Source organism: Salvelinus fontinalis, chromosome 16, assembly GCF_029448725.1.
Source record: "Salvelinus fontinalis isolate EN_2023a chromosome 16, ASM2944872v1, whole genome shotgun sequence".
In the NCBI taxonomy this organism is placed as follows: Eukaryota; Metazoa; Chordata; class Actinopteri; order Salmoniformes; family Salmonidae; genus Salvelinus; species Salvelinus fontinalis.
The window spans coordinates 33,103,368-33,119,608 of record NC_074680.1 but is presented as its reverse complement, the minus strand read 5'-3'; positions in this window follow the sequence as shown (position 1 = coordinate 33,119,608).

Sequence of the window (16,241 nt, the reverse complement as noted above, 5' to 3'; positions counted from 1 at the left end):
TAACAGTTTTGGAAACTTTAGAGTGTTTTCTATCCAAATCTACCAGTTACAGTGGGGCAAAAAAGTATTTAGTCAGCCACCAATTGTGCAAGTTCTCCCACTTAAAAAGATGAGAGAGGCCTGTAATTTTCATCATAGGTACACTTCAACTATGACAGACAAAATGAGAAAAAAAAATCCAGAAAATCACATTGTAGGATTTTTAATGAATTTATTTGCAAATTATGGTGGAAAATAAGTATTTGGTCAATAACAAAAGTTTCTCAATACTTTGTTATCTTCTACTTCATCACAATCCCGGATCCGGGAGCACCCCCATCAGTAAAAAAGCTGACTAGCATAGCCTAGCATAGCGTCACAAGTAAATACTAGCATCTAAATATCATTAAATCACAAGTCCAAGACACCAGATGAAAGATACACATCTTGTGAATCCAGCCATCATTTCTGATTTTTAAAATGTTTTACAGGGAAGACACAATATGTAAATCTATTAGCTAACCACGATAGCAAAAGACAACTTTTTTTTCCCACCATTTTTTTCCTGCATAGGTAGCTATCACAATTTTGACCAAATAAAGATATAAATAGCCACTAACCAAGAAACAACTTAATCAGATGACAGTCTGATAACATATTTATTGTATAGCATATGTTTTGTTAGAAAAATGTGCATATTTCAGGTATAAATCATAGTTTACCATTGCAGCCACCATCACAATTCTCACCAAAGCAACTAGAATAACTACAGAGACCATCGTGTATTACCTAAATACTCATCATAAAACATTTCTTAAAAATACACAGCATACAGCAAATGAAAGACAAAGATCTTGTGAATCCAGCCAATATTTCAGATTTTTTAAGTGCTTTACAGCGAAAACACAATATAGCATTATATTAGCTTACTACAATAGCCAACCACACAACAGCATTGATTCAGGCCAACAATAGCGATAACGAATAAACCAGCAAAATATATAAATTTTTTCACTAACCTTCTCAAACGTCTTCAGATGACAGTCCTATAACATCTTATTACACAATACATATAGAGTTTGTTCGAAAATGTGCATATTTAGCGTCACAAATCGTGGTTATACAATGAGAAAAGTAGCCAAGCTGCCAACAATATGTCGGGAGAAATCTTGGGAGAGGCACCTAATCTAATCAGTAACTAATCCTAAACTTGACAAAAAAATACAGGTTGGACAGCAAATGAAAGATACATTAGTTTATAATGCAATCGCTGTGTTAGATTTTTAAAATTAACGTTACTACGACATACAGCGTGCGTTAAAGCACCGAGATTAATGGCGGAATATGAGTTTAACATTTTTCAACAGAACAACGAATTAACATCATAAATAGTTCTTACTTTTTGATGAGCTCCCATCAGAATCTTGGGCAAGTTGTCCTTTTTCCAAAAGAATCGTTGCTCGGTTGTAGATTGTCGTCTTCAACGTTGGAATTAGCAGTAAACATTAGCCATGTGGCAAAGACGTGTCCAACTCACTAAAACGCAGCACTAATAAATATCCGAAAATCGCAATATACTGATATAAAATGATATATCTCGGTTTAAAATAACAACATTATGATGTCTTTAACACCTATATTGAATAAAAACAGAGCCGGATATATCTAAGGGCTATAACGGGAGCTTTCTAGAACGACATCCAGAGGTCCTTTTTGCGTCATGGCGAAGAGAAGAAAGGACGGACCCCACGTTGACAGCCCATTTATAAACTCTCAGATCTGCCTAGCAACAGCATTTCAATTCTCACTATTCGCTGACATCCAGGGGAAGGCGTATGCAGTGCATCTCAACCAATAGAAGACAGGCAAATTTATAAAGGGACCTCAGAACAACAGGCAGATTTCAGCATTCTCACATCCTCATAGGAAAATTGCTCTAACTCCAGTTCTGTTTTACTCACAGATATAATTCAAACGGTTTTAGAAACTAGAGAGTGTTTTCTATCCAATAGTAATAATAATATGCATATTGTACGAGCAAGAATTGAGTACGAGGCAGTTTAATTTGGGAACGAAATTATTACAAAGTGCCAACCTATTGAGAAAAGGTTATATACCCTTTGTTGGCAATGACAGAGGTCAAACGTTTTCTGTAAGTCTTCACAAGGTTTTCACACACTGTTGCTGGTATTTATTTTTTCCCTCCATGCAGATCTCTTCTAGAGCAGTGATATTTTGGGGCTGTTGCTGGGCAACACGGACTTTCAACTCCATCCAAAGATTTTCTATGGGGTTGAGATCTGGAGACTGGCTAGGCCACTCCAGGACCTTGAAATGCTTCTTACGAAGCCACTCCTTCGTTGCCCGGGCGGTGTGTTTGGGTTCATTGTCATGCTGAAAGACCCAGCCACGTTTCATCTTCAATGCCCTTGCTGATGGAAGGAGGTTTTCACTCAAAATCTCACGATACATGACCCCATTCAATCTTTCCTTTACACGGATCAGTCGTCCTGGTCCCTTTGCAGAAAAACAGCCCCAAAGCATGATGTTTCCACCCCCATGCTTCACAGTAGGTATGGTGTCCTTTGGATGCAACTCAGCATTCTTTGTCCTCCAAACACGACGAGTTGAGTTACCAAAAAGTTATATTTTGGTTTCATCTGACCATATGACATTCTCCCAATCTTCTTCTGGATCATCCAAATGCTCTCTAGCAAACTTCAGACGGGCCTGGACATGTACTGGCTTAAGCAGGGGGACACGTCTGGCACTGCAGGATTTGAGTCCCTGGCGGCGTAGTGTGTTACTGATGGTAGGCTTTGTTACTTTGGTCCCAGCTGTCTGCAGGTCATTCACTAGGTCCCCCCGTGTGGTTCTGGGATTTTCGCTCACCGTTCTTGTGATCATTTTGACCCCACGGGGTGAGATCTTGCGTGGAGCCCCAGATCGAGGGAGATTATCAGTGGTCTTGTATGTCTTCCATTTCCTAATAATTGCTCCCACAGTTGATTTCTTCAAACCAAGCTGCTTACCTATTGCAAATTCAGGCTTCCTAGCCTGGTGCAGGTCTACAATTTTGTTTCTGGTGTCCTTTGACAGCTCTTTGGTCTTGGCCATAGTGGAGTTTGGAGTGTGACTGTTTGAGGTTGTGGACAGGTGTCTTTTATACTGATAACAAGTTCAAACAGGTGCCATTAATACAGGTAACGAGTAGAGGACAGAGGAGCCTCTTAAAGAAGAAGTTACAGGTCTGTGAGAGCCAGAAATCTTGCTTGTTTGTAGGTGACCAAATACTTATTTTCCACCATAATTTGCAAATAAATTCATTAAAAATCCTACAATGATATTTTCTGGATTTTTTTCCCTCATTTTGTCTGTCATAGTTGAAGTGTACCTGTGATGAAAATTACTGTCCTCTCTCATCTTTTGAAGTGGGAGAACTTGCACAATTGGTGGCTGACTAAATACTTTTTTTTGCCCCACTGTATATGCATATCATATCTTCTGGGCCCGAGACGCAGGCAGTTTAATTTGGGCATGCTTTTCATCCAAAATTCCAAATGCTGCCTCCTACCCTAGAGAAGTTAAGAACAAATTCTTATTTTCATTGACGGCCTAGGAACAATGGGTTAACTGCCTTGTTCAGGGGCAGAACAACAGATTTTTACCTTGTCAGCTCGGGGAGTCGATCTTGCAACCTTTCGGTTACTAGTCCAACGCTCTAACCACTAGGCTACCTGCCGCCCCACCATGCTTCACCATAGGGATGGTGCCAGGTTTCCTCCAGATGTGACGCTTGGCATTTAGGCCAAAGAGTTCAATCTTGGTTTCTTCAGACCAGAGAATCTTGTTTCTCTGGTCTGAAGAGAGTCCTTTGGGAAGAGAGTCCTGAAGAGAGTCTGAAGAGAGTCCTGAAGAGAGTCCTTTGGGTAGCCTTTTGGCTAACTCCAAGCGGGCTGTCATGTGCCCTTTACTGAGGACTGGCTTCATTTGGCCACTTTATCATAAAGGCCTGATTGGTGGAGGGCTACAGCGATGGTTGTCCTTCTGGAAGGTTCTCCCATCTCCACAGAAGCACTCCGGAGCTCTGTCAGTGACCATCGGATTCTTGGTCACCTCCCTTCTCCCCCGATTGCTCAGTTTTGCCGAGCGGCGAGCTCTAGGAAGAGTCTTGGTGGTTCCAAACTTCTTCCATTTAAGAATGATTGAGGGCACTGTGTTCTTAGGGACCTTCAGTGCTGCAGATATTTTTTGTACCCTTCCCCAGATCTGTGCCTCAACACAATAGTGTCTCTGAGCTCTATGGACAATTTCTTCGACTTCATGGCTTGGTTTTTGCTCTGACGTCCACTGTTAACGGTGGGACCTTATATAGACAGGTATGTGCCTTTCCAAATCATGTTTGATCAATCGAATTTACCACAGATGGACTCCAAGTTGTAAAAACATTTCAAGGATGATCATTGGAAACAGGATGCACCTGAGCTCAATTTCAAGTCTCATAGCAAAAGATCTGAATACTTATGGTATCTGTTTTTTACTTGTAATAAATTTGCAAACAATTCTTAACTTGTTTTTGCTTTGTCATTATGGACTATTGTGTGTAAATTGATGAGGAAATAGTTTCATTTACTCTATTATAGAATAAGGCTGTAACGTAGAATAATGTGAAAAGGTTAAGGGGCCTGAGTACTTTCCGAATGCACTGTGTAATGTGAAGAAATAATAGTTCATCAACATTTTCAGCGATGCGTTCTGATCTGTTGCATCAGACTCATAGATACATGTTTTTATGTAGCCTAGGCCTACTGGTTTTATGAATTTGTGATCTATCGTCCCACAACTGTCCCAGTGTCAGTTTAAATAGGCTATTTATTTCTCGACAAGCTAACCAATAAAGTAGTTAAACTTTTCTACTATGGGGGATAGTAGATTGACATGCTAGTGATTTTGCTGTTCATTACTAGTCATGTTGGCTGAGGAAAAGTACATGTGGACAGTTATTCTAACTTCTTCAAAGTGGGCATCAGAATTTGGTAAGAAGGACCGCATATCCTTGTATCCTCAAATGGCATGTTCTCTTAACATGAATTAGCATAATCTAAATGTGATTTCTGTCATTCTGAGCTCGGTGGGTAGACACCCAGATCAGGTTACGTATCCAATGCATATGGGTCCAGTAAATGTATAAAATGTCCAGTAAATTTAAATGCTGCCGGTCAAATGTCCGCCGCCACATTTTCCTAACGGAAACCCTCACAGGCAGGGCGTTACACACACACACACAGTATTTTTCTCTTTCTGTTTTAAGAACTCCTCATTGCGTGTTGTCTGGCTAGAGATTTGGTGGAGATAAAATTACAATTAGGCAGGCTAGTAGGCTCATGGCCCTAACAAAAAGTAACAGCTCTCAGATCTATCCTGCGTCCAGCCTCATCTCCCTAACAACTCAATGGAAGCAGCTATTTTAGCTTTGTCATGGAGTACAGTACAGCAACGTGACCCATGCCAGTCCCTAGACAGACCAACTGCCTGGTCAGCAAAACCCCAGACCCATGTGGTCAAACTACACATGGCATCACGAGTCTGGCCACACTGCTGCTTACAATGACACGTGTCCCAGTCTGTCTGAATAGCACTCTGTCACAGACAATGTCTCTCTATACCAACCCCTGTCTGTGTCATGGTGGCACATGTCACATCTGTCTGATTAAAACAGCCTTCTATTCAGACAGCAGCCTCTCAACCCTCTGATTCAGCTCTGAGAAATGGAGATGCGGTTGGATTTTCATAATCCCGTCGCATTGATGCGGCCCCAGCCCCTGTATACACCATGCTGACAGTGCAGGACTGCAGTGGCCTTAGTTAGCAGGGCAGAGTAGGAAAACACGAGGACTAGCGTACAGTACATCGCAATGCTTACAAGCACAGGACTTAAGAAAATATCTGTGTCTTAGGTGAATGGGACACTTTTCATATTGTCAGATGAAAGGTAGTGACTTTGAAAGAGGATAATTTTCCTCAAATCATCTGCACTGCACGGTAATATATTCTCTGGAATGTGCATTTCTACCCTTGGGTCTTCATTTCATATATTTATTTCAATAGAAGAGCGTTGCAAAAAATATAACCATGATGCTCAAAGAAAATACATATGAATTGGTAGTTCATAGTTCATAATGTAAAATATGCTGAAGGTGTTTTTTCTCCCTACAGTCCCAACACTCTCCACCGGGTGGCCTCGTACCTATGTCTGTTACCAGAGCTGGCAGAGGGACAGGACACAACCATTGAGAAAGTGGTCCTCCTGGAGCTGCTGGTAGGTGCTGTTACGAAACGGGAAGATGTTGTCCCTAACCGCTGATAGGGGATCAGATATGTATTTCATCGTTCTAATGCTTAAAATATGGTAATTGGGGAAGTTTCATCTGATCCTAGATCTATGGTTAGGGATGATGGGAAGGAGACAAGGAGAGGATGCTAAGGTAATGAATATTTACATGCCCCCCAAGATGCGCTTAAGAATGAGAGAACCCCTCCTCAATTTACAGCTTGGCTAAACCGAAGCGACGTCAGGATATGTTGGCTTGCGGAACAATAACCGCCCAGAGTTCATAGCATCATAATATGGTTGGCGTGGCTCGTTTAAAATACATTAATTTATGCTTTTGGAGTGCATACAGTATGAAACCCCCCACACACTCCTCTCCGCCCTTGGATTTGCCTTTGAATCCAATTAGGGCTAAAAATTGGTGATAGAGATGGAGTGGGTGAAGTGGAGGAGAGGGAGGTAGAGAGAGACTAATGAGGAAAGAGCAGCAAGGTTTCTCTTATCCTAGGAAAAAACACCACTGTTGATCTGCTTTGCTCTCCAAACCCACCCACCCTTAGTCCCTCCTATAAACAGGCATACAGTGTGTTGTTAACAAGTCTCATCCCTGTAACCCTCCATCACCATGCGACCAGCCCATCCACTGACCTGCTCTGTCCCTACTGCTGTAATTACCCACTTCAAGTCTTCTCTAGGCCTCCTCTCCTCTGCCCGCCACTGAAGATAAGCTTTTCCATAATTAGCTGATTAGATTGTTCCCAGAGCCATTGTCATGGGACTCATTTGCGTGGACCCGGGTTGCCCTGAGCAACCAAAAATCTCCAGATTCCACTCTGGTATTATGCGTTATTTGTTTGGTCGCCGGTGCCAGAGGCTTGTAGAGATGTGTTGTGTAGAGATGTGCTGTGTCGAGATGTGCTGTGTAGAGATGTGCTGTGTAGAGATGTGCTGTGTAGAGATGTGCTGTGTAGAGATGTGCTGTGTAGAGATGTGCTGTGTAGAGATGTGCTGTGTAGAGATGTGCTGTGTAGAGATGTGCTGTGTAGAGATGTGCTGTGTAGAGATGTACTGTGTAGAGATGTGCTGTGTAGAGATGTGCTGTGTAGAGATGTGCTGTGTAGAGATGTACTGTGTAGAGATGTGCTGTGTAGAGATGTGCTGTGTAGAGATGTGCTGTGTAGAGATGTGCTGTGTAGAGATGTACTGTGTAGAGATGTGCTGTGTAGAGATGTGCTGTGTAGAGATGTGCTGTGTATAGATGTACTGTGTAGAGATTTGCTGTGTAGAGATGTGCAGGAGGGAGCAGAGCAGGTCCCACAGACACACTGCAGAGAAAGTCTGTAATTAAACCTGGGGAATGAGAGGATGAGCTGGCCAGAGTGCTACTGAGCTTCTGCTATCACTGTTCTTGGGGTTATTTACATAATTCCTCAAAGCCATGAGCCAACCACTCTTGAATTAATAATTTCCTATTTAGATTACCGATATCCATCATTATGGAATTTTTGCTTCGTTTTGCAATAACCTTCCGAGATGTGCTCGATGGGTATTAGTTTCAATTAGGGTTCTACAGTCTTTAGATCTATGTACCTTTCTGTCAGTCCCGGATGGATGACTATGACAAAACCCTGGGTTAGATAGTAACTGGCAGGGAACACGGCGGTGTAACAACATGGACGACAGTGACAAAACCCTGGATTAGATAGTAACTGGCAGGGAACACGGCGGTGTAACACGATGGACGACAGTGACAAAACCCTGGGTTAGATATTAACTGGCAGGGAACACGGCGGTGTAACAAGATGGACGACAGTGACAAAACCCTGGATTAGATGGTAACTGGCAGGGAACACGGCGGTGTAACACGATGGACAACAGTGACAAAACCCTGGATTAGATGGTAACTGGCAGGGAACACGGTGGTGTAACACGATGGACGACAGTGACAAAACCCTGGATTAGATGGTAACTGGCAGGGAACACGGCGGTGTAACAAGATGGACGACAGTGACAAAACCCTGGATTAGATGGTAACTGGCAGGGAACACGGCGGTGTAACAAGATGGACGACAGTGACAAAACCCTGGGTTAGATAGTAACTGGCAGGGAACACGGCGGTGTAACAAGATGGACGACAGTGACAAAACCCTGGATTAGATGGTAACTGGCAGGGAACACGGCGGTGTAACAAGATGGACGACAGTGACAAAACCCTGGATTAGATGGTAACTGGCAGGGAACACGGCGGTGTAACAAGATGGACGACAGTGACAAAACCCTGGGTTAGATAGTAACTGGCAGGGAACACGGCGGTGTAACAAGATGGACGACAGTGACAAAACCCTGGATTAGATAGTAACTGGCAGGGAACACGGTGGTGTAACAAGATGGACGCCAGTGACAAAACCCTGGGTTAGATAGTAACTGGCAGGGAACACGGCGGTGTAACAAGATGGACGACAGTGACAAAACCCTGGATTAGATAGTAACTGGCAGGGAACACGGTGGTGTAACAAGATGGACGACAGTGACAAATCCCTGGGTTAGATAGTAACTGTCAGGGAACACGGTGGTGTAACACGATGGACGACAGTGACAAAACCCTGGGTTAGATAGTAACTGTCAGGGAAAACAGCGGTGTAACAAGATGGACGACAGTGACAAAATCCTGGGTTAGATGGTAACTGGCAGGGAACACGGCGGTGTAACAAGATGGAAGACAGTGACAAATCCCTGGGTTAGATAGTAACTGGCAGGGAACACGGCGGTGTAACACGATGGACGACAGTGACAAAATCCTGGGTTAGATAGTAACTGTCAGGGAACACGTCGGTGTAACACGATGGACGACAGTGACAAAACCCTGGATTAGATGGTAACTGGCAGGGAACACGGCGGTGTAACAAGATGGACGACAGTGACAAATCCCTGGGTTAGATAGTAACTGGCAGGGAACACGGCGGTGTAACAAGATGGATGACTATGACAAAACCCTGGATTAGATAGTAACTGGCAGGGAACACGGCGGTGTAACAAGATGGACGACAGTGACAAAACCCTGGGTTAGATAGTAACTGGCAGGGAACACGGCGGTGTAACAAGATGGACGACAGTGACAAAACCCTGGATTAGATAGTAACTGGCAGGGAACACGGCGGTGTAACAAGATGGACGACAGTGACAAAACCCTGGGTTAGATAGTAACTGGCAGGGAACACGACGGTGTAACAAGATGGACGACAGTGACAAAACCCTGGATTAGATGGTAACTGGCAGGGAACACGACGGTGTAACAAGATGGACGACAGTGACAAAACCCTGGATTAGATAGTAACTGGCAGGGAACACGCAGTATAACAGGATTAGTTTAGCATGGCGGCTAGTGACTGACTGATCACATATAAAACACAGGGATTAAATAGACTTCTGCATCATATTTGGCACACAACCATCATTGATGCTACAACATTTAGGCCCCTGACCTAAAAAAACCAGCCTGCAGGCTCACTGAAGAGATACAAGCCAAACTGAATGAGAGAGATGGTCTCTAATAAGGGGGTTGACTGACGGTGACTGTAGTGTGATGCGTCTGACATGATTAATTTACAAACTTTGTTTTTAATACCACTGTTTAGTGAGTGAGGGGAGGGTAAGAGTGGGGAGATGGTCCATTCACCCAATGCCTTTCTTTCTCTCTCTCCAGTTCTCTTTCTGTCTCTCTTTCTTCCCTCTCGCACACTAACAGGTGTCTCGTCATGAGAGACGAATCTCCCAGATCGAGCAATTTAACCAGATGCATCTTTAGCCAACGGAGGAGATTATCTGGATGAGAACATAGTCCTGAATGAGTACTATTCTGGTGAAGGTGTCTGTCTACTGTGTTTCCGCGCAAACTCATCTCGCACACACACACACTCCCTGCTGTGTTATCCCACACCACAGAGGCAGTGAGCTGGCACCCTCTTGATGGGCAATCCTCTTTAGGCTAGCAGGGGCACCTTCACAGGCTAAAATGCCTACAAGCCCTGTAATCCCATTGAAATCCAAGAGCCTATCGACGTCTATAAGGCTATCTTAACTGTTTTAGCCTGACGCGATTACAGGTGTAAATTAGCTTTCTAGTCTACTCTGCCGCTGTTTAATCAAAGGGATTGTCCCTGTCACATAGCTACCGAGTTGTTCCTGGTCAGGGAAAACTCGGGGTCCTGTTTATGTTACACTGAAATAGGTAGGTAATAGATCTATACCAATGACATCAATTTCAGAGGATGTTTTTGTCATATCTCTCTGTTTAATCCTTGTGTTCCAGTTTGTCTGGCTCTTCCTAAACGGAACCTGCAGTTCCTGACCCTCCACAACTGCCTGCTGAGAAACTTCAACCTGTTCCGTCTAGAGTCCACCTACGAGATCAGACATGACGTGGGGGACGTTGTGACTCGCATGCAACCATGGTGAGCAGAGAACACACACCTATAACTGATAGTAAGAAAATGTTCCCACATTTCTGTTTACTGAGAATGTATCATTTTTGTCTCACTCATAACTCAATTTCTATGACATTTCCAGGCGCTCGTAGTATGATAGTGTGGTGTTTGTGGGTTGACCTGCTGTCTTGTCTTCCGTTAGGCAGTCAGAGTGTGGTGTTTGTGGGTTGACCTGCTGTCTTGTCTTCCGTTAGGCAGTCAGAGTGTGGTGTTTGTGGGTTGACCTGCTGTCTTGTCTTCCGTTAGGCAGTCAGAGTGTGGTGTTTGGGGGCCAGCCAGGATGTCTCAGACATCACAGCCTTCTCCATCGTGGAGGTGGCTAAGCCATCCCTGTCAACCTCAACGTACGAGACTACATCAAACACGAGCGGGAAGGCACATGGCTGGGCCATCTCTCTATCCCCTGCTCTCCCTCTCTCTTCTCTACCTTTCAGCATTCCCTCTATATACCGTCTAGTTTTCTTTCTTTTGTTCTCCTTTTCTCATGCACTCTGTCTCCCTCCCTCTCTCTTCGTGGATCCCACTCCCTCCCAGTAATAAAGCCTTTATGTCTCCATGAAGTCTGTCTATCCAGACCATCTGTCCATACCTGCTGTACCTTGACCTGTGACCCCCCCTCTAGCCTTGTATCTGCCTGTAGACGTGTTGTTTTCTACCAGCCCTGATCACTTAGCTTCAGTGTTTTATTTCCTCATCTTCTCCCAACGGGTGCAGCAGGGCTGCTGTAGATAATGTTAACAGTGTGGTGTCATCCTCCCTGGCATTGATTTACTGTTTTACCATGAATATATCAAACCATATAACACTGGCTGACTGTAGCTACCAAGAGATTATATACACGGAGTGTACAAAACATTAGGAACATCTTCCTAATAATGAGTTGCACCCCCTTTTGCCCTCAGAACAACCTCAATTTGTCGGGGCATGGACTACAAGGTGTCATAAACATTCCACAGATAGGCATGTTGACCAATGCTTCCTCCAGTTGTCAAGTGGATGTCCTTTGGGTGGTGGAACATTCTTGATACACACGGGAAACTGTTGAGCGTGAAAAACCCAGTAGTGTTGCACTTCTTGACACACTCAAACCGGTGCGCCTGACACCTACTACCATACCCCATTCAAAGGCACTTCAATCTTTTGTCTTCCCATTCACCATTTAAATGGCATACACATACAATCCATGTCTCAAGGCTTAAAAATCCTTCTTTAACCTGTCTCCTCATCTTCATCTACACTGATTGAAGTGGATTTAACAGGTGACATCAATAACAGATCATAGCTTTCACCTAGAGTCACCTGGTCAGTCTGTCATAGAAAGAGCAGGTGTTCCTAATGTTTTTACTCAGTGTAAGTTCTAGCAAAGAGTAATGCTTCAAAAAATAAGCTAGTAAGAGATGTGGAAAATGCTTTGCTCGTCAATTAGTGGATTGATTATTTTTTAAATCTGTAGATTTACTAAAGGAGTCTGCTCTTCAACACATAGTGCAGGAGGATGGCTCAATGTCAGGATAGTCTAGTACTACCAGAATCCCCCTCCCTTTCTCTCCCACCTCCACACCTCTTTTACGGGTTCGCATTCTCCTTTTTGTCTTTCAGTTGAGAGGTGTGTGATGTGATTCTCCCTGCCTGCCTCCCTCATCACCCCTCTCCTCCTCCCCATTGTATAATTAGAGCTTCATGTTTTAAAGATCAGCCGAACGCTGACAGGGAGTTTTCGCTCTCCTTCTCCCAGGGCTGCGGAATCACGACGTTTGCTTTCTGGTCACGGTGTTGCCCAAATTGTCCTTCGGCACGCGCCTCGACTGGCGCCAGCCCTTTGTGGAGCAGACAGGCCTAGCCTACGTGAGTGGCTGCGAGGTGCAGGGCATGCTGGACGACAAGGACCGCGTCATCGAGGAAGGTAGGCTGGTACACACTCGGACATCTGTACACACACAAGCGTACACACACACACACAAAGAAGTGCATGCATATACATACATTTCCCACCGTCACACACAGACACCCACACCCCACCTATACACACTCACAAACTCATGTCACACACCATTCTCCTCATCCTCCTCCGACCCCTTAACCTCCAGCCCTTGAGGTCTAGTGGGGTTGTCATGGTGACACTCAGAGACCTGACCTGTTCGCATTAACGTTCCATTAACCTTAGGGAAACCCATCACACCTGAATGCCTCTCAGTGTTTTATTTATTTGATTTTACTGTGGTAGAAAGGCATGACAGGCATCTCTAGACTCCAGAATACCTTGACAGCCATAGTCTCAAATCCATCCTTTTGAAGCTGTGACTGGGCTTGCCATGGTTTATGGCAAATCCCGCTGTACCTTCTCCGCTATGTAATCTGGTTTCCGAGCTGGTCATGGGTTCACCTCAGCCACGCTCAATGTCCTAAACGATATCATAACCACCATCGATAAAAGATAAAAGTACTGTGCAGCCGTATTCATCGACCTGGCCAAGGCTTTCGACTCTGTCAATCACCGCATTCTTATCGGCAGACTCAACAGCCTTGTTTCTCAAATGACTGCCTCGCCTGATTCACCAACTACTTCTCAGATATTGTTCAGTGTGTCAAATCGGAGGGCCTGTTGTCTGGACCTCTGGAAGTCTCTATGGGGGTGCCACAGGGTTCAATTCTCGGGCCGACTCTTTTCTCTGTATATATCAAATGATGTCGCTCTTGCTGCTGGGGATTCTCTGATCCACCTCTACGCAGACGACACCATTCTGTATAATTCTGGCCCTTCTTTGGACACTGTGTTAACAAACCTCCAGACGAGCTTCAATGCCATATAATGCTCCTTCCGTTGCCTCCAACTGCTCTTAAATGCAAGTAAAACTAAATGCATGCTTTTCAACAAATCGCTGCCCGCACCCGCCCGCCCGTCTAGCACCACTACTCTGGACGGTTCTGACTTAGAATATGTGGACAACTACAAATACCTAGGTCTGGTTAGATTGTAAACTCTCCACAGCCTATCTGTAAATAGCCCACCCGAATACCCCAGTATCTCTACTTGCACATCTATCACTGCAGTGTTAATGCTAAATTGTAATTATTTCGCCACTATGGCCTATTTATTGCCTTACCCCCCTAATCTTACTACATTTGCACACACTGTATTTAGACGTTTCTATTGTGTTATTGACTGTACGTTTGTTTATCCCATGTGTAACTCTGTGTGTTTCTGTTGCACTGCTTTGCTTTATCTTGGCCATTCCGCAGTTGTAAATGAGAACTTGGTCTCAAATGGCCTACCTAGTAAAATAAAAAGATAATTTCCCCTGTGGTTTGGCTTTCAAATGAGACTTTCAGACATACTTCTCAATGTGGATCCCAAGGTCAGTTTTGCATTTCCCCTGCCATTGTAGGTGGGTTAGCTGGTCCTAGCTCTGTAGGTGGGTTAGCTGGTCCTAGGTCTGTAGGTGGGTTAGCTGGTCCTAGCTCTGTAGGTGGGTTAGCTGGTCCTAGGTCTGTAGGTGGGTTAGCTGGTCCTAGATCTGTATGGGTTAGCTGGTCCTACTGTAGATCTGTATGGGTTAGCTGGTCCTAGATCTATTGGGGGGTTCAGCTGGTCCTAGATCTGTATGGGTTAGCTGGTCCTAGATCGGTAGGTGGTTTAGCAAGTCTTAGATCTGTAGGGGGGTCAGCTGGTCCTAGATCTGTAGGGGGTCAGCTGTTCCTAGATCTGTAGGTGGGTTAGCTGGTCCTTGATCTGTAGGTGGATTAGCTGGTCCTTGATCTGTAGGTGGATTAGCTGGTCCTTGATCTGTAGGTGGGTTAGCTGGTCCTGGATATGTAGGTGGGTTAGCTGGTCCTGGATCTGTAGGTGGGTTAGCTGGTCCTTGATCTGTAGGTGGGTTAGCTGGTCCTTGATCTGTAGGTGGATTAGCTGGTTCTGGATCTGTAGGTGGGTTAGCTGGTCCTTGATCTGTAGGTGGGTTAGCTGGTCCTTGATCTGTAGGTGGGTTAGCTGGTCCTGGATATGTAGGTGGATTAGCTGGTTCTGGATCTGTAGGTGGGTTAGCTGGTTCTGGATCTGTAGGTGGGTTAGCTGGTCCTTGATCTGTAGGTGGGATAGCTGGTCCTTGATCTGTAGGTGGGTTAGCTGGTCCTGGATATGTAGGTGGGTTAGCTGGTCCTTGATCTGTAGGTGGGTTAGCTGGTCCTGGATCTGTAGGTGGGTTAGCTGGTCCTGGATCTCTAGGTGGATTAGCTGGTTCTAGATCTGTAGGTGGGTTAGCTGGTCCTAGATCTGTAGGAGGGCTAGCTGGTCCTAGATCTGCGCCTACAACAACTTGTACCCAGAATATTCCTCTTCCACCAGCAGAGCTCAGAGACGTTTATTGGAGTGGATATAATATCAGGTTAACCTCCAGACATGGTATCCTAAGTGTTCCTTCCCACTGTGTGAACATGTGGCAGTGTGTACCTCTACCAAAGCACTACGTCCCCTCGCTTCTCCTCTCCATATTCCCACTTTATTAAAAATGTAGAGAGCGGTGCTAACTGGACCAGGGTATATGTAGTAATGAGCCTAGCGCTGTTGTCTAGCGCTGTTTAAACTTTGATGCCCACAGGGTCGAGCCAGAGACGATCATGTCACCTGTATTGCCGGGCGCTTTGTGTGAAGTGGCACCATCATTTCGATGTATTTATTCATCCTCCATTTACTCAGCAACCCCATTGAGATTTAAAAGCTATTATATAAGGGGGCTTTTTGGCCTGGCCAAACTTACTATAAGCTGTGAAACTAGGTAAAGTAAAACTGGAATGAGCTTAAAGATACAAACACCTCAATCTGCTTTTGGCTACTTTTCTCTACTGGTTACCTGCCTGGCTAACTGCATGCCTGACTATCTGCCTGGCTACCTACCCACCTGCCTCGCTACCTGCCTACTTGCCTGCCTGGCTACCTGCCTGGCTACTTGCCTGCTTTGCTCCTCACAGACACCTGTCCTCAGCCCTTTATCTCAGTGGGTTTAGTGCCCTTCTTCAACACACTCATCCGTCAATCGCACCACACTCGTTTTAGTAAAGCGGATTTAAAGGAAACGCATGGGACAGGAACCACCTGGCTTGAGATTCACCACCAGGGCACTGCACAATGGCATCATGCGAGAACCCCATTTTAAATGTTTGTGAAACGCGAGACTCACACACAGGCGCATCAGAGGCTTCCAATGGGAATCAGTCTAAAGCCTCTGGCCTGTGTGTGTGAGAGGCATTAGAATGTAATGCGTCTTGGTGATGAGATGGGAGATGCGTTGTCTGGACCAGGATTTGAGAGCTTAGCTGTCTTGGGGACCAGGGAAGATGCCCTGGTATTTATGAAATTAGAGGCATACGATGTCTTCTAAAATGGGCTGGCTTTTTTGGGGGGGGATCTGGCCAATGTAGGTAATGTTTCTCTCATTTATTTTGTCTTTCTT